The sequence below is a fragment of the Aulonocara sp. 'chitande type north' Nkhata Bay genome, linkage group LG9 (assembly GCF_057382095.1).
Source record: "Aulonocara sp. 'chitande type north' Nkhata Bay isolate Kocher_YH1m ecotype deep benthic linkage group LG9, A_spYH_male_GT1.1, whole genome shotgun sequence".
NCBI classification, from domain to species: domain Eukaryota; kingdom Metazoa; phylum Chordata; class Actinopteri; order Cichliformes; family Cichlidae; genus Aulonocara; species Aulonocara sp. 'chitande type north' Nkhata Bay.
The window spans coordinates 26,785,174-26,811,959 of NC_141352.1; the positions used below are offsets into that span (position 1 = coordinate 26,785,174).

Below are 26,786 nucleotides of genomic sequence, written 5' to 3' on the forward strand. Positions count from 1 at the left end.
AATTTGGGGGGTTTTAATGATTTATTTTAACTGTTCTTTTTCCAGGGTGGAACAATTGTGCATACATCTTTGATAAGGATTGGGTGCACAACACATACAGGCTGAAATATATATATATATATATATATATATATATACACTCACTATGTGTATTTATGTATACACTATATATATATATATATATATATATATATATACACTCACTATGTGTATTTATGTATACACTATATATACTCACTATACTACTCTTCGATGTCTGGAATGTCTTTTATAGAATCTTGACAAGACCAGGGCCTGTAAAGTTCTTGTCATTTATCATGACTGTCAACAACTACAATAATAATAATATAATATATGGTAAATGGTAAATGGCCTGTATTTGTATAGCGCTTTACTAGTCCCTAAGGACCCCAAAACGCTTTACATATCCAGTCATCCACCCATTCACACACCCATTCACACACTGGTGATGGCAAGCTACGTTGTAGCCACAGCCACCCTGGGGTGCACTGACAATGGCGCCACCGGGCCCTCTGACCACCACCAGTAGGCAACGGGTGAAGTGTCTTGCCCAAAGACACATCGACCGAGACTATCCAAGCCGGGGCTCGAACTTGCAACCTTCCGATTACAAGGCGAACTCCCAACTCTTGAGCCACAATCGCCACGATTAATATAATAATAACAGTAATGACTTAATTTGAAACGGAGCTTTACAACAGTTGTTGATGTCACAAGGGCTACGTCCATTTGTTATATACAGTCTATGATCCCTGCCTACCCACTTCACACAACACCACCTACACCCTTCTGCCAGCCACAGATGTCTGCCAACCCTAACTTTAGCTTCAACTTTTTTTAATGAATTTATTTAACTCTCTCAATGGACTGCGTCTACATTTCAGTTCATTTGTTGCCAGATTCACCTCACCTTGATTTGCACTGCTTGATAAAACTAAAAATGTAAGCACCTTTTATTTTCAAGACATTACATGTTGAATTTGCAAGTTTTGCTTAACAATAAAATATAAACTATTGGAATCACTTATACAATGTAAAATAAATCAATCAATAAATAAAAAATTAGCTCAAGCCCAGCCAAAGTACAAAACAGCCCTCTGTGGAGGTTAGCCATGATGAGCCACAGGCTGTTTAAAAATTCCTTGTAAAAAATGGTAAGGTAGTATTTTATTTCCAGAATCTTAGCATAGATAACATGGATTTATAACTAAATATTGTGTTAACTGTAATGAAAGCGAACTGCACTTTTAAATTGAGCACTTATGGCAATTTTCATTTATTACAAATTTATCAAGACACAGCAGGAAACTATCAGTACTGCTGGGCAAGATTCACTGCTTCCTAAAGTAGAACAATTTCTTTTTCTCTGTAATGGAACCACAAGCATGAGCCTGGGGTTATGTGCGGTACCTAGGAAGGGATAAGAAATGGTCTAAATCCTAAAGCGCAGGCTTTTTAGACAGATTACTACCAATAGTTTTCTATACATGTTTGGAAACATGTATTGGATTTGCAAGCACTAGCCTGTATCAGACTGCAGTACCATCAGGAATAACTGTTCAACACACAACTGAAGTAAATCAAAGCTCCAGAAAGCTTTCATTTACTGTTCTAACCACCCACTGTCTGCTGGGTTTTTCAGGGGAAGAAATCCTCTGGCACACAGGAAATAAACATTTTCTGCTTCCAGCAGCAGATGAACTGGATTGTTACTGAACTGCCAAATCTCAGCAAAGACTAAATGACTACAATTTCATCACCAAATATCATCATTTGTAATATAAAAAAAAAAGATTCTGTAGTATTGGCCTAAAAATGTTCAATGGAAACTGCAGCGAGTTGTCCAATGGTTATATAACTGCCAGCAAGATAAACAAAGTGATAAGAAAATATGGAACTTGGGACCCACTGCAAGAATTTGAATGCATTAAATATGGAATATGCTTCACAGAGCAACAAAAAAAAAGTTTGATATATAAATTTGAAGCACGGTCAGATCAAACCTGTGTTCACAAACCGTTTTGCAGAACTTTAAATGTCACCACTGTAAAACCTGCAACCCTCCACAACTTTCAGTTTTTTCAGCAGCACAAGTTTAAAACACACAAACAAACAAACCAGTTATTAGGAGCTACTTTTGGCTGCTCCCTTATTCACAAGTGGTCTGCACAGCGGGTAGCTCCACGTATTTGATTTGGCAGATCTGAATATAATATGAAAGTAATAGGGGTGCAACGATATTCGTATCGATATTGAACCGTTCGATACAGTGCTTTCGGTTCGGTACGCATATGTATCGAACAATACAACATTTGTAATTTATTTTATCAACTTTTCTTCTGACGGTGCTGTCTGTGTTGAGCGCTCAGTGAATCTGCGTTCGACTACTCCGCCTAGGCTGCACTGTCGAGCGCAGATCCACTGAGCGCTCAACACAGACAGCATAGTCAGAAGGAAGAGCGCAGGGCAAGCTAGCAAGACAGAAGTTAAGCTCTCCTTGCAACATTCAGATCTGGCGTTTGGAATTATTTTGGTTTTCATGTGACGTATGACCCTGAAGGTAAGCGAGTCATGAACTAAAGTAAAACAGTATGTTGGATGTGCCACGCAATGCTCAATTACATGGGTGGGAACTAGTGTGTTAGCACAGTTAGCTCGTTAACGTGTTGGCCGTCTAGCCCCATGCACGGGGCGATCGGCGGTAGCTCGTTAACGGAGATTTGCCGTGTTGTGGCGTTAAGGTCATTTCAACGAGATCAACCTGAAAGCACTAGTGGGAACACAACGAATATGACTGCACATTTACGCCGACATCATCCTAGTGCAAAGACAAAAACAACAAGCATGCTACTAACTTTAGCCGAGTCATTTAGACAGCTGTTAGCACATGATTCTCCTTATGCTGCTGAGAATATAGCCCAGAAGAAGCGGATAGTATAGCTTTTATTTTGGAAAGAGACATTTCTCTGTAATAAACTCTCTTTTCCAAAGATGAGTGATTCCTCAATCAGATACAGGGCTTGCAATATCGTTAGCCCGACGTCCTGGGGCTAGCGATTTTCTTTCAGTCGGGCTACCAAAATCTATCTCTGCCCTGCCCGTCGGGCTATTGTAGGAAGGAAAAATATATGTCAATGCTTTTGCATTCTTTCAGAAATGTAGCTGGGTAATTATGTCATTGGCATCGGTGAGCCACTGTCAATATGTGACATATTGAAATCACGTTTGAATTTGCGCTTGTTTTTTTGCTTTCACTTTGCAATCGTGCTAACTGTGTATAGAGAGCGACAGCACTGATCTGTGAGTGATGATAATTTGTGCACCAATTCCTCTGACATCGTCTTATTAATCGTTAGCTTACTATGCAAACATGACAAGTGAAATCTCCCGCAGCAAGCTTAAACATGTGAGAGGTTGATCGCGCAGAGAATCGCTGAGCTTATGTGAGTGTGTGTGTAAAAGCAGCACGATATATATTTTAGTTCTGCTGAGCCAAATAAGACAGGTCAGGGTGAAGAAGTGACAGCCAAAGAAAAGCTTACCACAAAACGGAGAAGTTTCACATTATTTTGAGATGCTCTAGAGTAACTTCACATGAATAAGTTAACTTTGAGCTCATACACCCTGCTATACTGGCTTCTTTCAGAAGACAAAAAAAATTAAACAAACGTTTTAAATTTCGTTGTCAGTCTTTTCAAACAAAGTCAAAATGAACTCATGTGGTGCAGTGAACATTTGTTCAAATTTACTGATTTCATTTATTCATTATTGATTATTTCAAAGATAACAGAGACTGAAGAAATACTGTATGTCAGCTAAAATATTTAATGAAACATTCATCAAATAAGGGACAACACACAAAGGATACCAGCTTCATAGAAGAGCGATTTCATTAAAAAAAAAAAGTGTTTCAGTACCTCACTTTAAAGAAATTAGACAAAGAGTTTGGGATAAGTTAGTATAAATGTAGGTTATATATGATACTTGTGAGACAATGTGCAAGTGAGGAAAGTGGACATTATAAGGTGTCATGATCCAGCAGTTATGACAATAACATGCAAATGGTCATGGTCCCTGTGTCTTCCTGGCCGGCCCAGTGAGGCTACATGTTTTGTTTTGTTTGTTTTTTTTTGCTCTTCTGTCTTTGCTCTGCCTGGGCGGAGCTCACTGTGGCTCCCACTCACCTGCCAGTAATCACGCACCTGTGGCTCATTATCCTGCCTTCTCTGGCCACTACTTAAGGCGGTGGCTCACAGCTTCTCGCTGCTGGACCGTTGTTTAGACACACGTTAGCGCCCATCATCTCTCATGTTTTCCCCAGTGGTTTCCTGGTTCTGCTTGTTTGTACATAGACTTCCTGGACCCGTCCTGTAACCCTCTTCCCTGATTCCTGGGCGTAAGTGTTTGGTAGTTTGGTGTCGGGTGTTAGTACAGAGCAAGTGTGCGGAGATTGGGACGAGTGGAGCGTGGATCCGCGAGCGAGTGTGGAGCACCTTTCCCCTTCCTGCCTGTGGATGTCTGGAGCCCTGACCTTTCCACTCACTTTGTATATAGCTCACTTGGTGTTGTAAATAAGAACTGTTTGATTTAATCCCAGAGTCTGCGCTCGAGTCCGTTCCTTCAGCCTTGACACAGAAAGAAACACACAGAAAGAGCCCAGCTGGCTGACTAATTCAAATCCGGGGCTTGCTGTGCCACCCACCCCTTTAGTAAACTTCCCATCATGAGAATAACTGAGAAAAAAATGCATTATAATATATGATAACAGTGTCTCTATGACAACCAGACACAGAACACCTTTTCTTTTGCTTAGGATCCTTTAAAGATCGATAATCTGTTTGGTAGCCATACAAATGCCACTGAAAATTCATCTGACAGATTTTCAATCCTGAAATGTTCCTTAAAACAACTCTGCAACATCTTCCTGGTTGGATGAATAAGAATTCATTGATTTGTCAGAGTAAAATCAATCAGCCCGTCTTTCTAGTTTAAGGCGACACAAGGTGATGGAAAAATACAGCTTCATTGTACTTTATGTACCCAGAAGGAAGTAGTAAAGACCTAAGGACACTAGTTGTCAGATATTGGTTGTCAGTGTTCAATTGAAAAATTTGTGAAAATAACAGATTTTTTGTTTTCACTGTGATATGCCCTATTGGTGTCGGTGTGATTATTTAGTAATAGAGTATATGGCAAATGTCATAAAGAAGCAATAAAATAAAACATTTCATTAAAGAAAATGAAAACAAGTGCTGTGTAAGAATGCTTCACAGTATTTACCCTTTTAAATGTTAAAAAAAAAAACATTGTAAAGTTTTAATATCTACAATTGTCTGGTAATAGCAACCCACAATCTCTATATACAGTAAGTAGTAAATTGGCCTGCACATTAAACTGCAGTCTAGAATATACATTTTTAGCTTTCTCTTCACAGTCATTTGTGATACTGAGTGCATTTTTAGGATAAAAATACTTGCTTCTTTCTTCACCCAGTGAGGGCCGGAGTTACCTTAATTGCGCTAGGGTTGTACAGTAATGTGGCCGTATGATATATATATATATATGAGCACAGGATGGCGTGCAAACAAATGAGGCTTTCTGACAGTTTTTAAAATGCCAAATATCTGCCTGGCAGCAAAGACAAGTTGCTATCCTAAGGGACATTTAGCATGGCAGCCTTTCAGCCATCTGTGAATAGGGGGATTGGTTTATTTATTTATTTGCTAATTAGGTCCTTTCTCCTTGTTCTCAGCCAGCACTTTTTTTTCAACTGTCCAAACTATACAGACTGTCTGAATCTTCTATAATAGTTCCAATGCAACGCCTACATAGTACGTGACATGCAGAAAGGATAACTGAATAGTTATAGACTGAAATTCATGTAAGGCCAGCATATATATTCCTAAAGTGTAATGTGATGTAAAGAGGTTTGAATGTAAAACAACCATAGGCATGTTTGCACTGCACCCAGACTGAGAGGAACACTTATTCTGAGGATATAACATGTCTATTTGAAGAATACATTTAATACAGAAGATCCCAGTAAAATCCCTGTAAAATGCTCTCTGAGATGTTTTAAATCCAGGAAGGGTTTGCTGAGGAGGCACATTCCTTTTCAGCAATGGCCAATTTTAGATGGAGACTAACACTTAACAAAATATCCAGTAAAACCACTGCAGCTTTGTAAGACTTCTGCTTTGCTCAATAGCACAATATTTGATGAGTTACAGCAGGCAAAGAGCATGTGATCTCTGCAACCTTCACTATTTTTTACCTGGATGAAATTAAATTTCTGTCTTTTGAAGATCTGTAGGGAATGTTTTCATCTTCAGTGAATTCCTGGCAGTAGAAAGGTGACAGGAAATTAGAAAATGACAAAGATGGGGAATGATATGCTACAGAGGTTCCCAACCAGATGCAAATTGGGAAAATTTTGGCTGAAGGGTGAAGAGATCAAATGTGTAAGTATTCAGTTTTACTTCTTTATTATCATAGAGTGTATTAGTAATTTGTACAGTACATGTTTTAGCCAAGGTCTGAAAATCTAATAAATCTCAGCTTGTTTCTATTTGGACTTTTTGCAATTCTACATGAAAACAGTCATTCTGAGCTTTGGAAAGTTGAACACATGAGACAGCTGATTTAGGCACATTTTGGATAACTAGAAATTAAAATAGAACCTTAGAAGGTGTGCCCTACACTACCTACACTACATACTTACAGTAACATTCACAGATGAAAAACTGCAAGCACTTGCAAGTGGTTACTCTAAAGTGGTAATAAAAACAAAATATGCACATTTAATGGGAGACAGACCGCTACCATCACAGCTCATAATAACCATTCCGTGGATGGTCAGTAATGACACTTGATATGAGAATACACAACATCCTGTTGAGAATAATCCATTACACACCACAAATGACTTTCAGGTATACCATTTGTCTCTACAACTGGGATTGCAGATGCAGACTTTAAGGGGGAGGGTCAAGAAGTCATTACTATGATAATGCAATGCAAAGACCGGAGGCAAGGAGCCAACAATTGATCTTGAAATTGGCATGCTGTCACCATGACTGGTCTCAACTCCTTTGAGATAAACAAATGTGCAGCCTAAAAAAAGAACAATCAATCCTGCATCCTCGGGCTCCAAAGCTGGTAAAATGATTATTTTCCGTGACGTTATCAGATTAAAATGTAAGTACCTTAAAAATGCCAGGACTATTCAAGCTACAGTGAGGTTTTAAATTTGTAACTGTCAGCGCCTGAGTACTGGGATGAGACCATATCATGATCGCTGAAAAATACAAACCATAATGTATTCATTTTATTTAAGGTCAAGTTGGATGGAATTTACAACAGCACACAATAAAAACTGTATTATTTGTTTTATGCTTATTCATGGTTAGTTTGTGGTGATCACAGATTTTTTCTACGATTTGTCTGATATCAAACCGTTTCAAGGTCAGAGTGATGGGGCTGCATCTCGAGAGATAGAACATGAATTCAAAATAGACAATTGCATCTAAATAAACTGGTTCTTGGATTAGAATGAATGGTGCCGTGTTCTGGTTTCCCTTCTATGACTACCCATTGCTGTGGCTCTTTGACTTTGGTAATAACAACCGATTTACTGTTTTTGTCTTTGACAAGAGCCTTTACAGCTGTCACAAAAGTCATATTTAATCCATCCACCCGACACTAAAATATTTTTAGAATCCCAGAATTGACCACAACGATTAGGTTTCGCCACTCTTAGCAAACAAGTGCAGGGTGAACACTCAAGCATTTAAAGCCCATTTCATTTAAAGGAATATCCAACAAATGTTGTCTACAGAAGACATCAGACTGCAGATACGTACTGTACATAACATTGCTGAAGCTTATCCAATTAAGACATAACCTTTGCGCTCAGTGTGGAGGTCAGTGGAGAAGCGGCTACTGAGGGTTCACACAGTGCTGACTTAATCCCTGCATCAGATGTGCTGAATCTTAACTCACATTGCTACATAGTTGCATCATGTTGAAGAATAATGTCAGGTCACCGCTGTCTATTAGATTAGATTTAGGTTCTGGATTTCTACGTTTGCATAATACATTTACAGAATTCAGCCAGTGCTCTTTACCAAATCAGCTGAGTCTAATAAGCTTGAATTTTTCCTCATCAGTGATAAGCAAATAGTTAAATGGATATGGTTTGAATGCATTATTCCTCTTTTCTTAGGATAAATGATAGAAAAGTGCTTTATAATGAATGATAGCTGTTTGGGAGCTTGGGGATTGCATCCAGCAATCCACAGCTAGGAATAAATCAGGCATAAATATTATATCAACCGAATATGTGCTGTAAAGCATATACTCATTTGTTATGGGAGGATCTGGAATGGTGCAACACTTGGCTTTATTTCTTTCATTTTTTTAAGGCAAAGAAGTAACAAAAATACAGTGACCCAGATCTACAGGTGTAAACAAACAAGTCAAGTTGATGCAAATAAATTTTCTGCTAAGAGTTATTTTATTTATAACGAAAAATAACAGAAGTACATCTTTAAAGCATGTGTAATGACTATAAAAACAAACAAACATGACAAAACATATCAAGAGCAAATGCCTAAATCTTTCTTCCAAAAAGGTTGCTGTAATCATTATTTGTATACTGTATACAACACAACCAGTTTTTTTTAACTTCTCTTGTTATTCTAATTAAACTGAATCTAATTGCACTCTTGCCTAACCTTTTATTTTTTGTGTTCAACAAACCAAACATGACCCACTGGCAAGTAATACACCGAGTCACTGCTTGAAACATTTCAATTTCTGTTGTCAACTTTTTCCCATTAAGGACTTTGTCTTGATGGAACTTAATCAGAAATTACTGACTTGGGTCAAAACCTGCCACCTTTAGTCATTTAATATGTCTGGGCATTGGACTCATTTATTGGCCGTGGCATGCAAAATTAAGGTAGCTCACAGCAAGGGTTTTGGTAAAAATGGAGATTCATTAAAGTTCATTCTAATGCCTCAAGGGAAATCAACAGTGATAGAGTCAAAGGGCTTTACCGTAATCCAGTCTGCCCAGATGTGAGTAATACAATCAGCAGTGCATTATGAGTAATAAAGTGGAGAATATTTAGGCTGCTCAAAGACTTGAGGGGGCAATCATTCAACAGGGAAATGATTCACATAGACAAAGACCCTCTGTCTCTGAGTCGTCATGCACATCCTGAAGTCCCTGAAGTCAAGCTTCAGTTTTACTCAGGTGGCTAAGTTGGATTTTGAAGTAACAACCACTTCACTGCATATATTTATGAATAATTTACCATCAATAATACGATTCTGTGTAATGGCTTTGATTAGTTAGATATGGTCAATGTAACATTCATGCAACTCTAGTATTAATAAAAACGTGTCCTTAAAGCCAACACATCCTTGTGCCTGACAGTGGCAGTTTATTATAGGCATATCTATGTTTGACGTCCATGTTCATATACTTGTCACAGGCATTAGTCTGAGGCACAGACCGCTTCCAATGAATCCACTTTATGCCCAAATAATTAAAGTTTTGGTCATCAAATTCATTTTCCACCCCACGTCCCAAGACCTCAGAGGAATCGTTTCAGAGTGGGAAAATGCAGTATCAGCATTTAAAGGCAATGGCCGTGATTTATAATGTTTTGTCAAGATTTCACTTGGAAAGAAGCTATAAAGCTTCATTTAGTTTATTCTGCACTGTGCTCAGCACTTATTAAAAGGTTGGCTTTTTTATTATTATTAAGAACTTTTGAATTTTGATATTTTACCAGTGGCAATGATTTGACTTTCATTGTATTAATATTATTTTTGTAATTATTAATTTAAGTGAATGCAGTGCTCAGTCTTGTGTGGTATTGTGCCTGTCAAGAGGTTTTTGCTTCATTAAGGCTAAGCTATCATTGAAAGGGTTTTTCAAGTGGATGCTGCTGTCTTTTATGTGAATTTAGGTTATTCTTTGTCATTCAGGAGTGGATTTAGCTTAGACAGAAGGGACTTATGAACTATTAGTTTGGAAGCCACTTTGGATTTGTGCTTGTTGTTTGTGTTGCTTATAATATCTGACACATTTCTGTGCAAAACATAGACCTGCTTAACATTCATTCATGTTAGTAAGGTATATAATGCACATAATCCACAGTATACAATGCACCATTTACAGTTTAGGTGAGTGACATTAAGATGTTACAATGCAATGTGGCATTCTTTCTACTTGTACCACCCACCTAAACATTAATCTAGAACAAGTACCCGTACTCATAACAACACTTTTTGATTATAGAGGCTCACACTACAATGGGCCCACACTACAACAACAGCTTATTAGCAGCTTAAGGAACATGACATAGAGTCCAAGGTACTGGCAGAGCCTCCAAACTCCACAAATCTCAATCCATTAAGGGATTTACAAAAACAAACAAAATCCATTGAAGCCCCTCCCCACAACTCACAGGACCCAGAGGATCTGCTGTGAGAGTATTTTTGCCAGACACCACTGGACATCTCCAGATGCCCCATGTTGAAGCCAAAGGGTCAGAGTAAAGCAGAAGAAGGGACCAGTACATTATTAGGTAGCTGGTTTTAGTGTTGTTTCTGACTGGTGTAAATCCCAGTACAGCCCGTAGAATATGTTTTCTTTGTCCTACATCTGTCAAAGAAGAGACTTTTCTGTCAGCTGACATCCATAATTATTAAATTGTGACCAACAAAGATTCTACATCATTCCCTGACAGCATCGTTTGCTGTCATACATCAGTAGTTTCGGTGAGTCTTTGATCAGTAAACCACCAATGTTGGTAGGCTTTTCCCCAAAGAAGTGCACAGGCTGCCAAACACATCAAGTCTTTTTAATTTTTTTTAATTTTTTATTTATGACTGATTTCCTGGAGGCATGTGGAACTTGCAGATTTTCTTTAAAGTCCCACATGGTTGCAGAGGATGCCCCGTGCACAGCGGCAGTTTTCTTATAGCTGGGAGTATTATTAGACCGGTATCAAGCTCTGAAAAGCAGCAAATCTTTTATGTTTGCTTCATGTCCTAAATGGCTCATATCCTAAATCATCACTACATTAAAACCAATAAATGAAGTATAATGAAGTATATGCTCTTTCTTTTCTTGGAATTATGAGATTTATTAAGCAAAGAGACTGAACTAGCACGTTTCAGTACCATGGATAGAGACAGATGAAGCAACTCTGATCAACACTTTCATTCACACACACACAGTGAGCAAGAGGGCTTTGAGTGTTTCAGCACCATGGGTGGATACACAGAGAAACTTGGTTTTGAATGTTTCATAACTGTGGACAGAAACAGAGGAAACAAGACTTGAGTGGTGCCCAAGTCAATTGCTAGATACAGAACACATGCCAGACGGGTTTTTGTTGTAGAGCTTCGGATTGGGGGGGAACCTCCCCCCACTGCAACCCAATGCAAACATGTAGCCCAGACGTAAAAAAAAAAAAAGTATCAAAATTACCAGAGATTGCATGTTTAGACTGAAAGGTAAAGACTCCTTATATATTTGTATATATGTGAGCATTTTACATATATTGAAATTAAGAGCTTTTAGCCAGTTTGATGCTTAATTTCAATCTTGCTGCAGGCTTGTGGGTTCAAATGAGAACAAAACAGACTAATTCAATTACAGATTGTACTGAACGGGAAAGCGCTCTGAGGTTAAAACACTTCTAAAATCTCCATCAATACACGATCTGAATCTTGATTGCCTGTTTCATATCACAGAGAAGCTGCTGAACAAATAATTCAAGGCAGCCTGGAGGGATTCATTGATGAAACCGCAAGACCCTCTGATATGTTGCATTTACCAAATGCTTTATGGAGTGTCTCTGCTTTTGAGCATCCAGACATTAAAGCCTGACCATATGAAGCAAAGCTTGTGCTTCTATTTGTGTTTGCTTGTGCTTGTTAAGCAACTCTCTGATGACCCCCACCCCCACATGCCTCTATAATTAACCTAAAGATAATTCCTGTTACAAACACCACAGTGGCCCTCATTAGGGCTCTGTTGTCCATTAGATGCGACTTTTATGCATTTCATGTTGCTCTCATTTCTTCCCACAGACAGGTGCAGAACACTATAAATTCCAAATTAAATTCAGTCCATAGGTTCTCATTTGAGCTTGTTTTTCTGTAAATGCCTTGTGCTAGACATGCAATCTGTCCTTAGTGTAGTGTAGCAAAAAGTTGAGAAAATATGCAAATAGCTTTTGATGAAGATAGGTTATAAAGAAAAAAATAAGGTTTTTCATTACTTTGCCTGAGTTCCTTACGTATTCACATTTCTGAGATATGTGATTTCTTATCTGCTGTTACCCTATAGCATGCAGCTGTTCACACAGTAGATCATAGCATGATTTAGCAGGGTATCGTGAAGATCCTTTATGGTATATTACAATACTTTCATGTATACATTTTACATAATGAACATGTTTCCCCAAATGAACGTTAACACAGATATGATCAGACTATGATCATAGAGGCGGTTACAGGCTTAACAGGCCATGTAATGTGATTAAAATAAACACACCATGGGAAAGATCGACTGGGAGTTCCTTTACTTTAGAGCTACATGCTTCTTTTTCTTCGTTTCCACATCAGTGAGCTTCACATTACATATGTTAAGCACACAATGTGTTCAAATGTACCTATATGTAGAAATCAGTGGTGCATGGGGTATGATTTAACCACTGCATTACAGAGGGGGTCATTTAAAGGAGCGACAAGTTACGGTATGCATGTGTGCACTGCTAAAAGGATGTTTAGTTGGACTTAAGCAGTTATATAAAACCTTTATTCAATGCAGAAATCATCTTGCATGATTTAAAAAAATATTCACTCATGAAAATAGCTTCTGTGCAATACATTTGATAAAGTGCTAATTGTCACAAATTTCTGTTCACTCAGCAGTTTGTCTGTTACAGTTTTTCGGTGATTGCTTATAGTACATTGTGCTGAAACTGCATTTTTTGTTCGCCAAAGCCATAAAGCTTTGTACGCGTTTAAAGTAACCATATATGCTACATTAACTCTGACTGGTGTGAATATGAATTCCATCATTTGAGCCCAGCTTTGATTTCACCTACACTTTTGTTCGGCAGGTTTAATCTGCTTTGTGAGAAACGTGACTCAGAGGATCACTGACTGAATCGAGCATGAACACGAGCTCAAGAATTAAACACCCCAGCACAATAATATTTATTAATCTGGCGAAGGTTTGCTGAATCTGCATTCTTGTTCTGAAGAATGATCCCGTTTCACAACATATACACTTTATTTCTCAGCCCTTTAGTAAAACTACATATTTCAACGACACTCGAGGCCACAGAGCATTTCCGCTGCAGTGCCTGGGGACGTGTTCTTTGCACAAAAGCATATGATTCACTCCTCCCAGTGCAAGGATTTCAGCCAGGGAACCCTTATCTTTTTAATCTTCAGTCTAAACACCCCCCCAACTGTCTCGTCTGAGCCATTCAGCTGGGGGGCACTATTAGAATATTTTTGCTCAAGGCACTGAGATATTTCAAAGAAATAACAGCAGGGTACAGTGAAACTTTGGCATAGGAGTAAGGGTGAGACCACAGCTTGGAGCTTCACACTGAATGCATAGTGGCAGCAAACTTCCCCAGTGCCCCAGTGGCTCTGCGACATATAAACCTAATGCTGAGCTGTTGCAGTGGGAACCCTGGCAGCAGTACATGAGCTGCCAATCATTAAAGAAATGACTGAGTCTGCACGGAAATGGGTATGGAAGAAGTGACACATTTCATTCCTCTGTGTCCTGGTTGCAGCACCTCAGGTGTACTGCGTGCTTTGAAGAATCGATTTGATACAGGAAAATGGTGTTTATATGGTTGATAAGGCATTTACAAAATGATCCCCCAAAAATCTATATTTCTAATAATTGTTTATAATCTAATCATTGACAAACGAAAGCAGCAGCAAAGCCTTGTTGCTTAAATGTCAATATAGTAAAATCTCTGTCCAACCTCTGTATGTTGAGTTGTTAGTTTTGTCCTTTTTTGCAAGATCATGAAAAAATATGCATGCCAGCATCAGATATCTCAAAAGACCGACATGTTTAGTTTTTTTTTTTTTTTTTTTTTTTAAAGCTAAAATAGTCAGTCAAGGGCTTTGAGAGAAAGGGCTGCTGTTTGTCCATAAAAAGTGCAGCTGCACTTCAAGTCAATTTCAAAGGCAATATAGCGCCAGTCTAAAGTTTTTTAAACTTCTATAACAAAGATTTTAAGGTTCCACAGTGCAAAAAATGACTGCAATATATCTCCAGGGTTTGATAAGGTTGTTGATCATTACCAGTGAGGCAGCCACTACTGAGCCAAGAACCCAGCTTTTCTCACTTTCAAAAATCTCTGTACTGTTGGAATGACCTCAGCAGTTCTCATATTTTCAGCTGCTCAGTGATGGATGGCAGTGCAGGAGCCACAAGAAATTTTGCTCTAAAGCCAAAAAAAGCAAATGGAAGATTATTAGACTACTTAGCATTTGATAGATTTCTTCTTCACTTGATGTTTCTGTTACCCCCCTCTAATTAATGTGACTTTAATATTTATGTCAGTTGCAGTTTGCCACGAACTGTGCTGTAAAAGCTTTTGATGCTGGTGAAATTCTGGTAGCGGTTGGTCAATGACAAGCCTTCATGCCCCTGTCAATATCCATGCTCATTTATACTATAGACAAATAATATGACCCTGGTTTCCTCCTCAACAGTTCACTTGATATAGGATATAGTCACTTATTATAGCTTAATGAGTAAGTAAGTCGAAATGGCAACAACAACCTAGTTGATATTTATCAAAAAAAGGGCCAAATAAATCATCAAGGGAAATGTCACACGCAGCTGTAACCTTTTAGAGCGGCTAACCTTTGAGGTTTAGTGACACGATGGAGAATCATTTGGTGGAGGTGGAGTGTTGCTGAGTTGTAATGAGGGCCACTGTGGTATTTGTAGCACGAATTATCTTTAGGTTAATGATTTGGGAGCATCATCTGGTATCTCCTTAGCACACAAGTGCTGCAGAAACAAGGACAAACAAAACCACAAGCTCCAGCATATGCACAGGTTGTAATGCCTGACTGAACGCACAAACGCATGACAGGATTGGTAAATGCAAAGACTATCTTTTGGTTTCATCAGTGAATCCCTCCTGGCTCAGTGGATTCTTTTGATCTGCAGTTTCTTCACGATATGAGGCAGCGAGTGAAGACTCGGGTCCTGCATTGATGGGAATTTTAGAAGTGTTTTAAACCACAAAGCACTTTCCCACTCACTACAATTTGTAATTGAATTAGTCTTTTTTTTTTTCCTTCTTTGTTTTGAACCCACAAGCACAGAGCAAAATAGAAGCGTAGCTTCCCGCTGGCTGCAAACTCTTGATGCCGATTTAGGTAAACATCATCATAAATGTACATGTAATAATCCACAGGAGTCTTTACCTTTTAGGTCAAACACATGACTGTAAACAATTCATCAGTGATATGTTTGGTCATCATCACACATCATTTCTGTAGCCTATGCACTTTGTGCAGCTTTGCCTGCATGATGAAACATCTTGCCCCAGGTTTAAGTCATAAAAGTGAAGCTGCTGGGCCAGAAAACCACATTTTCTGAGTAGGTAATCATGACCATTAATCATGCCGGCACACTTCTCTTTCCCATTGGCCAAAAAGAATAGGTCATGGCTAAAGACTGTACCTCCACACTGGAATACTCAACCCCCTCCTCCCTCATTTCACCTACTCAAGGCCATTTGTGCCACAGTCCCATGAAATACCCGATGGGTGGTTGACAAAAAATAAATAATGAAATATTAAAAGCTATCTATATAAATATCACATCTTTCCTAGCATCCTAACATTTTTCAGTAACTGACAATAGCAGCTAATTTAATGCCCTATGTTAATAGATCTTGCTAAGAGCCTTAGCATATTGATTTTATGTGAGTTTATCTTTCAGCTGTCAGGAGATATCTCTTATGGTAAATCTATTTGGGATTTTTTTTCTGTTGCACTGAATCCATTTTAAGAGTTAAAAATAGATCTATGGATATTTACCTTATAGACCTTTCTTGAATGTAATTTAGCTGGTTTGCAGAGGTTCCCCTAAATCCTTGAAGCAATAAAAATTAAAGCAAATCGCTCAACCTCAGTAAGATAAAAAGTGTGTTCTTGAGTGAAATCAGTTTTACTACTTTAAAAATGCAATGATTTGTTTGTTATGTCAATATCTTGAAATAAGGTAGGCCGCTCATCTAGTTTCAAGAGTCAAATCGATCTGCAAGAGCTCTTTACACAAGTTAAATTGCCTTAGCAGCAAGTGACATTCACTCCTTGTTGAGTAATGTTGCAAGACAAGACAAAGTGACTTGTTAAAATGAGCAGTTTTAACAAGTCACACAGTCATTGCACGTTCGTTTCAATGGCCTTTGATGCGCTTAAATGTTGTCATTCCGTGTCACCCATTGAGATCTGACTCAGCTGAGGCCAGATTATGATTGTATTAGTTCACATGCATAATATGATTGCTGTTTGTTGCAAACTGCCATATTTTTGAGACAGAATCAGGTTTGTCATTTACCCTGTAGGTCCATTGAATTCTTAAACAAAGACTGTCAAAGCCTGTGACCTGATACATAGCAGCTTTATTGCTGTTGCTGAGAATATTGCTGTCATACTGTGCTGATACTGGATAACGACTTTTTTCACGTGGGGAAAAACTCATAAAAGTAGTTATTAGACCTACCGCTAATTTAGAATCGGAAGCGATTAAAACTGAGACTTTATCTTGTCAGCGCAGCATTTGCAATGCCGACTGTGAAGGTAAAACCACCTAATGCTACAGAGGTCTATCATAGCAGCTTTTATGTCTCTGAGGCAAGGTTAAATATTACATGCTCAACCTCTTCATCTTTTTGGTATATTTAAAAGAAATACTATATTTGTGTGCTTTCCAGTGAGTAGGTTTACCAAAGTCAATTCTGCAAGAATTTCACATGTTCTCCCATAATCTCCCATATTAGCCTCTCTTCACTGGCTCCTTGTTAAAACCAGATTGACTTTAATATCCTTCTCCTCACATACAAGCTCTTGTATAATCATGCCCCCATCATCAAATTTTGCAAAAACAAGGCATCGGTAGAGCTATAAGGCAGAAACATGATATATCTCAGCAGGTTGTGCAGTTTGCCTTTATGCAAATTTGAGGAAATCAGACACATTCGGTCTTAAGAAGGAAGTATGGAAAAAAGGCTGAGGTATACCAAATTATGCAAGGACTGGACTGAAAATCTGCAGCAGATCTTAAGACATGGTAAAAGCTTTGTCATAGGGATACCTTTCAGCCAATTGTGTTTTCAGTGGAATTAAAAGTACCGTGAGATTGAGATTCATCATGCAATATAATCTGGAATTAGTATAAATCATAGATTGACCTTCCTAGAGCCTGGACCTTGAATTTATTGAAGCAGTGTGGGATTAACTTAACAGAGAATGGAACAAAGAGGCAGTTAACATACAAAGAAGAGCTTTTAATGGCCTCCAAGAAGTCTGGAGAACTAAGTTTGAAGATTACTTAAAAAAAACACTTTCGTATGAGAGTTGAGACTTTGTTGAAGATCAAAGGTGATCATACCAAATATTTACTTTTAAGATCATTAAAACTGTTCAAACTCTTTTATTGTGTCTATATGTATGTTTTCATGTTATAGACATAATATAAAGAACAGATAAATATAAAGAACAATGGCTATAGACTTTTGCACAGTATTGTATATGTAAGGTTGTCTTACATTTTTGATATGTTAACATGCTGCCATCATTGTAAAGGATGTAAAGGATCTCATAGAAGCATAAAATCCCAATAGAGCACTTCAGTGTCAGATTGCACTCTCTCTCCCATGGAACCAGCTCCCACTTAGGAGTTCTCAGAAATAGGTATCCTGTTAACTTTTAAGATTTGGCATAAAATTTTCCAATTTGATAGAGCTTATACTGTAATTAGGGCTGGATCTGGTGGCCCTGAACCACGTCTTCGTTATTCTGCTACAGGTTTCTGGGACACTTCCCATGATGCACCCAGAATGAGTATTTCTTATCCACTCCGATCGTTTCACTCACATGTCATGCATCAGTGAACAGATGGAATGTCATTAAATTTCTCCCACAGTCTGTGTTTTGTCCTTTCTCCATATCTGATCATCATTTTTCTCTTTCCCACCACCCCAGTTGGTTGTGGGTGATCACTGCCCCTCCCTGAGCCCAATTCTGCCAGAGTTTCTTCCTGAAAGATTTCCTTGCCACTGTCCCCAAGAGTTTGCTCTCAGGTAGTCGGCTGATTGTTGGAGTTTCTATCCAACACTATAAGGTCTTTATCTTTCAATACAAAAGGCAACTGTTTTTGTGAATTAACCCTAAATTTTGGATAATAAATGACATTATTTTTATTGTGAAAGTTCCATTTGTCAAGATATTAATTGAAGTATTTTAGAGAGGGAAGGTTACAATAACTTCCTGCATTATTACAAACAGACCTTGTTTGTCATCATTTTATAATAATAAAGAAGTATTTACATTGATCCAACTTCTCAAGGATTTCATTAAAGTCTGATATTAGGCTTTGAAACCTGAGTCTATGTTAAAACCGTCACTTTGAGTGGAATCCCCACAGTGAATTGAAGCAGGCACTTAGATACTCCAAAAACAGAGCACAACTTTGACAGATTGGGCGCATCCACAAACGTATGCACCACAATGTTTGAATGCCTGTGTGTGTGTGTGTGTGTATGAGTGAGAGAGAGAGTGCGTGATGTTAATTACTTAAACTGGCTTGGATCAAATATATTGTCATCCTATTATGTTGACACACTCGAAACAACAACATTTGTCTTTCTCTGGTATGTATCATATATATATATAGATATATCACTTTCTGTTTTTTGTTTGATTTTCTTTCCCTAACACAACAGTGGAGTTTGCTTTGAGCAATCTCTCTGCAGATCAGCTGTGGAAAAACTGGACCTTTTCAAAACAACATCCACTTCACTGGCCACATGAAGGTATTTCTGCCTCTTGAGGCTTTAAACTGTGATTTTGATCTTCCATTTTTGAACCATTTTTGCTTTACTGCATTCCAGTTTTCTCTTAAATTTGTGAGAGAATAATTTTCATTTCAAAAAGAAAGAAAGAAAGAAAGACTTTTCCTCTGTTCTTTGTTGATCAGTATCTTTGCAATATATTAACAACACCTGAACGTACAAGGAGATTAGTATGGACGCAGGGAAAAGATAGCAGACATTTGTATTTACCCACTGGACCCATTGATCAAAGTAAACACATGGCTGGTAGAATGAATGTGCCCCATGTGGAATGAATCACTGGGGATCAATGAAATGAGACCAAACAGGTTACAGCCTGTATCGCAACTAGGTCTCACTTTCTTGTCACATTCAGTAGGTTGGTTGGGAGTCCTTGGAGTCACATGTTAATGCACTTTATCATTTTGTGGAGGGCTATCATTGTGAAACGGGGCATTTTAATCCAAAAGACATTACTTCTTAATTCTATCTGAGTTGTCACACAGGGGACAACATTCCTAGCCTTCTTGGGAAAAGTGATACAAATAGTGTGAACAGATCTTTCAGTCCTTAAAAGGGACACATTTCTTACATAAGTATTGTAGACATGTAGTAATTTAGGGGGGTATATGTAGAGCTATAAGCCAGAAACTTTATATATCTCACAATATTGTGAAGTTTGTCTTGAAAGTTGGGGAAATTGGAAAAATCCCTTCTTAAGAAGGGGAAGCACTGAAAAAAGGCTAAGGCATACCAAAGTATGCAAGAACTGGACTAAAAAGCAGTGGCAGCAGATCTAAAGACATGGTGGAGACTGTCATAGGGATGCCTTTCAGCCAATGGTGTTGTCAAAATTAATGGAAACAAAAGTACTGTCAGATTTGGATTCACCATGCAATACAATCTGGAAATACTATTAGTCATTTGTTGGCCTCCCCAGAGCTCGGACCTCAACATTACTGAATCATCTCAACACAGAATGGAACTTATATTTATATTTAGATATTTGTGAATGTTTGGTACCTGTTGCAGATAGCAAAGAAAGAATGTAATTCTACAGTGACACAAGTTTCTTTATTGTCTTTATACACAACTTAAAGTTCATCCCAAAAGGTTGATTCTATTCATCTGGACATAGTGTTTTCAGTGGGAGAAATGTTTCGTCACTCATCCAAGTGACTTCTTCGAAGTACAAATATACCGTTTATATGGTTGGGGAAACCTGCAGTCAGCTGAGACTGAAGAAGTCACTTGGATGAGTGACGAAATGTTTCTCCTGCTGAAAGCGCTACGTCCAGATGAACAGAATCAACCTTTTGGGATTTACTTACCTGGATTTTTGAGCATGCATCAAGACAACTTTTAAAGTTTAAACCTAAACAATGTGTAGTTCAACATTTCAATCCTTATTTTCAGTGCTGCCTTGAAATTCTGAGCACTGTAATATGTTCCTGTGGACTTTTATTATACTGTAACCATATTGGTTGTCTGTATGACAAGAAATAACCATTTCAAACAATTTGCTCTCAGTGTCTAATATTGCCTTGACCCATGTGGCACAGATGAAAAGAACACGTTATGCATATCTCACATATGCGATCCTATTTGGTGCCTTGGAAATGAGAATGTGTTGGTAAATTAGTAAAGGTAAGTTTGCACGGCCAAAAATACAAAACGATACACAGAAGAAAAATAAGGTGAAGGTCATAAAAAACTGGAAAAGTTCCAGATGTGAAAAGTTTGTTATAAAACCAAATACCTTTGTTCTCATTGCTAAGCAGATAATTCTAGCTTCTAAAATAGAGACAAACAGATGTATGAATCACAGACGCTCAGCTGGTGAAGGTGTTTTCAAACTAGAGGAAGCATCTCGGATTTGCCCAGAACTGTTGTTGCTTTGTTAGACCCCCTCTCAAACAGCTTTTCTATCTTTTCACTTCCAGCTGAGTAATGATGAAGAAATGCCATCAAAGTAATCTTTTAAAGGGCACTTCCCTAGACACACAAAGAGGATCTGGAGCCATGATGCTCCCTCAGGGACACATTCAAAAAAAAAAACAAACTCTTAAAGTGAGCAAAACCTCAAAGGTGGAAAACATTTACAAAGCCGCTTACTTTCCTAACTTTGTTCTTTTCATTTTCCCCCTCAAAGTTCCAGCTTTATTAAATTGTCTTACTCTCTGCACTACATTTTGTCTTCTCCCCTCCATTACTTTGAATATAAAAGTTTTTATGTGAAATACTGAAACGCTTCTTTTTAATTGGTAAAATGCAAATAAAGAGAACGTTCTTTTGTATCGTGCTCGCAGAGTGTGAAGTTCCCTCTCGTATTCACAACTTCCTCACTCTTAAAGCAAGACAGTGATCAATCATCCATTTGGCTTTAACACTAGGCTTCTTAAAGTACAGCCACTTGGAGATTCATTTTCTTGATGGTTCGGAGTGTTATTTTCTAAAAGAGGCAGATGTCAGCTAGGGGTTAGAATAAAGGTTTGAGTTTCTTCTGAATGCAGTTTGACATGTCAGTAGAAAGACATTTTGGCAGCTTTTCCATCTGAAGGAAATCTATCGCGCACAGACTGAAGACAGACAAAGAAGGCAGAGCTTTATGATTGTATAGAGAAGATAAACATCAGCGTTGCCTACACTGCTGACTAAATATAGCTATTGCATCACTGAAAGTTAATGTTTATTTTTAAGCAGCAAATATAAAAATATGTTGCAGCCTTAAAATTGGAAGGATCTTTCAACCCTGTATTTCAAGCTATTTGAGAAGTGTAAAATTCTTGTTCTCATTTAAAGTTTCATGTCGTTCATGTCAAGCAGAGTTCAGTCTGTGGCATGAAAGTAATTTAGCACTGGCACCATTATACTTATTGTATTCCAGTATCAGGTAGCAGCTGGGTAATTCCACCTATCTGCTGGAGGCATTTTTAATCAACAGCTATACGGAAAGTGCAACAATGGAATCCTGTTAGCTCTGAAACCCAGATGCAGACCATCCGTTGCTAATAGCCCTATTCAAACAAGAGGAGCATTATGTTCATTATTAATGAATTATGCCTCAGCTTCTATGTTTCATGATTTCATTCGCATAATGAAATTTCCTGAACCTCTGCTGGGCTGTACACAATCGTGCACAGTCACAATTTTATAATTGTTAATGTCTGATTAGGTAATGCAGCTCATGTTTTTTGACAATAAGACATATTTGTTCTATATATTGTATTAGTAATCCTCAAACAGTATCTATTTTACTGATCTGACATAAATTTAGTTCCCCCTTTGTTCGGTTGTATTGTATGGACTTCCTAAGACTGAGGCTATTTTGATAAATGTAAACACACAGTTTCATAACAGTGTCTGTGAATGTCTTTTGCGTTATATGTGGAAAATCTAAAGATGGCCACCAAAAGTTCAATAGTGCTCTGTTCACTAAGAGTAACTTTGGGTAAGTTGGTAGGAAGAATACATGAAATCAAGCATATGCTGACAGCTGAATAGATAGCCTGACCTGAAGAGCAGACCAGAGTCTGCGCATGCCTACAAATAAGAGGACAATTGATGCTTTATGAACTCTTCTTCTGCACAAAATGGATTGATCTTGAGCTGCCTAGAATGAGTCAGGGGAGCAAGTGATGCAGATATATGAAAAATATATAATAATAATAATAAAAGAACCCAGTACTGTAGCACAGATGTTACCATAGAAATCTAGCACGGTAAAAACAGAATTGCCCTTATGATGCTGAAACTCTGACTTTAGGTTCAACACACTTTGCCAAGTCATTAATCTGTACGGCCCTCAGGAGTCCTGTCAGGAGCCAAGTTTTAAAAGGATACAGTTGACACAAGATGTCATTAATTAGAAAAATGTCAGCAGAACTTGTTCTAATGTTATCACACTACCAACGGGTGGGTTGCCTTTGTTTGTCTTGCTGTTGTTCCCCCCACCCCTATACAGTTTCATGAAAACTGCCTGATATCACGGCTGAACACGGTCACTGCGGAATTGCTGTAATCGAAAAAACAGGTTGATCGCAATCTCTTGTAGTCAATGCAATGACTTAGGGAGCGCCAGTGAACTCAAAATAGAACAATTTGGTAAACATACTGCTCTTTATCATACTGCACACCCAATATAGATTTAAATAAATCTTGGTTTCTAATATGTTCATGCCGCAGCTATTGCTCCATTGAAAACAATATGGTTGTTCTATTTCTGGAAAATTAAGATTAATCACGATGTATAATTGCATTCAGGACTCATTCAAAAACAAAAAACTAAACAAAACAAGAAAAAACGAACACTCCCGCAGGAATTTATATTGATATTCAAAATCTACAAGGTGCAACATTAGCTTTGACATCAGTGGCAGAAAGAGACTTAAAGGTGAACTCTTAGAAGTGCACAGCATGAACACCTCTTTAAAGACAGATTAGCAGGAGAGTTGTGACATTGCTAAAAATGTTGCTTGAGAGAAAAAACAACAAAATTGGCTAAATCAATGTAAATACAGCCAATCTGATATAAAACTGATGATGCTCTGTTTTTGATTCTTTTAACTACTACAACATTTTTACGATACCATTTTAAGACAAATATAACTGTTCACATAAACTGTTTACCATTTCATTTATACATTTACAAAATACTGGATTTTTTTTAAACCACAGTGCTGCTGGTGCCCCATTCAAATGAGAATCTTTAACAATGCTGTTAGCCAGAAGTGGAAAAACATGACCGCGTACGGCACACTAAGCCTTGACATGACAAATATCACAAAAAATAATAATAATAAAAAAATGAATCTGTTTGATGACATAAAACCAACACTAGAAATAGTCCAAATCAATTACGGTGAACAAGCGGTGAAATCTGCTTTCTCACGGGTTGTTTTACTCAGTAAACATCACTGCTGAGTGTTGAGGGTGTTGTCTTACTCGATTGAAAAAAAATCTCAACAGTATCACACTCGGAGCCAGACTCTTTGAAATCCAGCTGTGTTGACAATCTTGCGTCAGACTTCAGCTTCAGTGCACCTCAATACTTTCTCATGTAGGAGCACATCAACAGCCAGCCTCACTGAGATGTTACACATTCTTTGTCTGTTCCCTTTTGCTCTTTCCAGCAGCTTGTCTTACACCGGCTGCATTATAAAACAGAGAGTCAACATGAAATCAACTTAAAGCTATGCCACAGAGTATCAAATCAATTCCCTTCCCTCAGGCTGGGGTTGCATATCAACCTCTCGCCACATTTTGCTGTGTGTGTGTGTGTGTGTGTGTGTGTGTGTGTGTGTGTGTGTGTGTGTGTGAGTATAATAGAGAAGAATGCACTAAAAAAATCTGTCATGCAGTACAACAGTTAACTTCATAAAAATCTTTGTTTTTCACCCCCACCCCCGCCCTACCACCCCCCATTCTGAAGGAAAACAACCAGCAAGAAGGACAATAAGTAACTGAGTGCCTTCAGCAGCATATTTCAACACATTTATACAAAAGCTCCATTTTAAAAGTTAGAAACTCTGATGCATTTTTCCACAGTTCCTGTGATCAACAGTTGGTATATGGCTACAATGTAGCTTGCCATCGCCAGTGTGTGAATGTGTGTGTGAATGGGTGAATGACTGAATGTAGTGTAAAGCGCTTTGGGGGTCCTATGGACTAGAAAAGCGCTATACAAATGCCAAGTCCCACTGAAGCAGGATGTACCATAAAATACCGAGAAGTGGGTTTCAGCCAGCAAGTGTGCTTCTGTTTGGCAGAGCAACACAGTGCAGTTTCCTTTGAGCTCCACCAAGAGTTCACTAACTGAATTCACATGTCTCAATATCTCAATGTTTCTCTTTATGAGACACAGTGCGCCTGCAGACTGTGGGAACCATGATTGCGTTTGGTTGTCTGTGGTGGGGGTTGGGATTAGTAACTTGCAAGGGGACATTAAACTTTATTGTATGCCATCAAGTAATGCTCCAGAAATGTCTAATGTAGCCCCCACCCCCGATGTGTTAAAGACCATTACATAGTTAGCTTTTGGCTGGTTTACTAAGCTACCATAGCAACAGTGTCACCAAATCCTTCCTGAAGAAAAAAAGATCTAATTGCTACTAAATGTGAATTAAACAATAAATTGGGAAGCGACTCATCCACAAGACTTTGAAAGATGCATTCAGCCAGCATACATTTCATACACCACAAACTCTGAAGCTTATGAAGGCAATGCGGTTTGTTTTGCTCTCACCTTACCTGTGCAGCTTGAGTTCCAGATGGGCGGTTTACAGATGACTGATACTTCAGCTTGTGGATGGTGTACAGGAGGAAACACGTTTAGCAGCAGCAATAGCAGTCAGAGGAGAGGAAAGGAGAAGAAAAATAGGGGAGGAAGAGGAAGAAAGCGCAAATGCTGAATTATGGATGTGGAGGGGAGGTGGTGAGGAGGGGGGCGAGGGAGGGATTCCTCCGCCGCCCTTACTTCCCAGATCGCAAAGCGTGAATCATCTTCTGCATGGATCAAATGGCACAGTCCACTGAAGGGCTGGATCTGCGCAGTGAACAGAGCAGAGGGTATCTGCTGAGGCTGGAATGGGACGCAATGGGGGAGGCGGGGGAGGTGATGGTGGTGGTGATGTGTGCGTGTGTGTGTGTGTGTATATAACAGGGGTGGGGGGTAGTTATGCTATATGAGAAACAGCCCAGCAGAGGAGTGTTACACGTAGTATGGAGAACCATTCGTCAGCTCAAATATGCACCAGCTGTTAACTAGCTTCTCTCTCTTTCTTCCTCTCGCCTCACTTCACATTCAGAGTTCAGCTCGCCTCTGTTCACGCAGTTTATACTTCAGGTAATCAACCTGGGATTCTTTATGGCAACTGCCTTTCAAACAATATACGTTCTTTCTTAACCCAGACTTTCTTAATACCTTAGCTTGTTTCAACATAGTTCCAAACAACTTTCTTTAGCATCAGATTATATTCTACAAAAGGATGCGGTCCCTGAGCTTTTCCTCTTTGTTTTCTGGCTACACTATTTGCATCACACTGCAGTTTGTTCCTATTTATTTATTTATTTTGGCTATGAAAGGCGAAATTAAAAGAATATCTGGCTCCTGGGAAGCAATATATAAAGAAATGAGAGGTATAATTTAAGTCTGTTTTATCTTGCAGCAAATCTACCAGACAGCATCTCCTCAACCCATTTGAATTTAAGAAAGTAACCCTCAAGTCCCTCACAGACTTTCTGTAGACGCACAATGTTAGGTTTTGTATTGTTGATTGTCATTTATGCTTAGAAATATTTAACCATATATGCTTAGAGGTGTATAATCAATTGTGTAGTGATAGTCTGCAAACTTTGTGTGTATTAGAGAGCACTCTGGGAGCACGAGAGAGGTCGTACCTTGTCTTATTGTTTTATGGTAGGATTAACGTAGCTATGTTTGTTTTAGTCTAAGTGCCTTTTGTTTAGATGAACTGCAGGACTTCCTCACCGTGTTATCTAGGGTGAACCATTTAGGGTGAGGGGGAGGCTACCCTCTTCCTGACCAAGGATGTTAGTTTGTGTGCTTTTATGTTATATGACCCTTTGATCAGCAACACACACACACACACACACACACACGGTACT

At 38.5% G+C, this 26,786-nt stretch overlaps 1 protein-coding gene across 1 annotated transcript in view; it reads right to left on the reverse strand.

The window, feature by feature from the left end:
• LOC147322264 (cadherin-18) overlaps positions 1–25,463 on the reverse strand; it is a 194,028-nt gene extending 168,565 nt beyond the window's left edge. Inside the window, exon 1 of the mRNA XM_086306746.1 lies at positions 25,410–25,463. The gene's annotated coding sequence lies outside the window, so the exon portion shown is untranslated. The remainder of the gene's footprint in view (positions 1–25,409) is intronic.
• Positions 25,464–26,786: the final 1,323 nt, after the last annotated feature.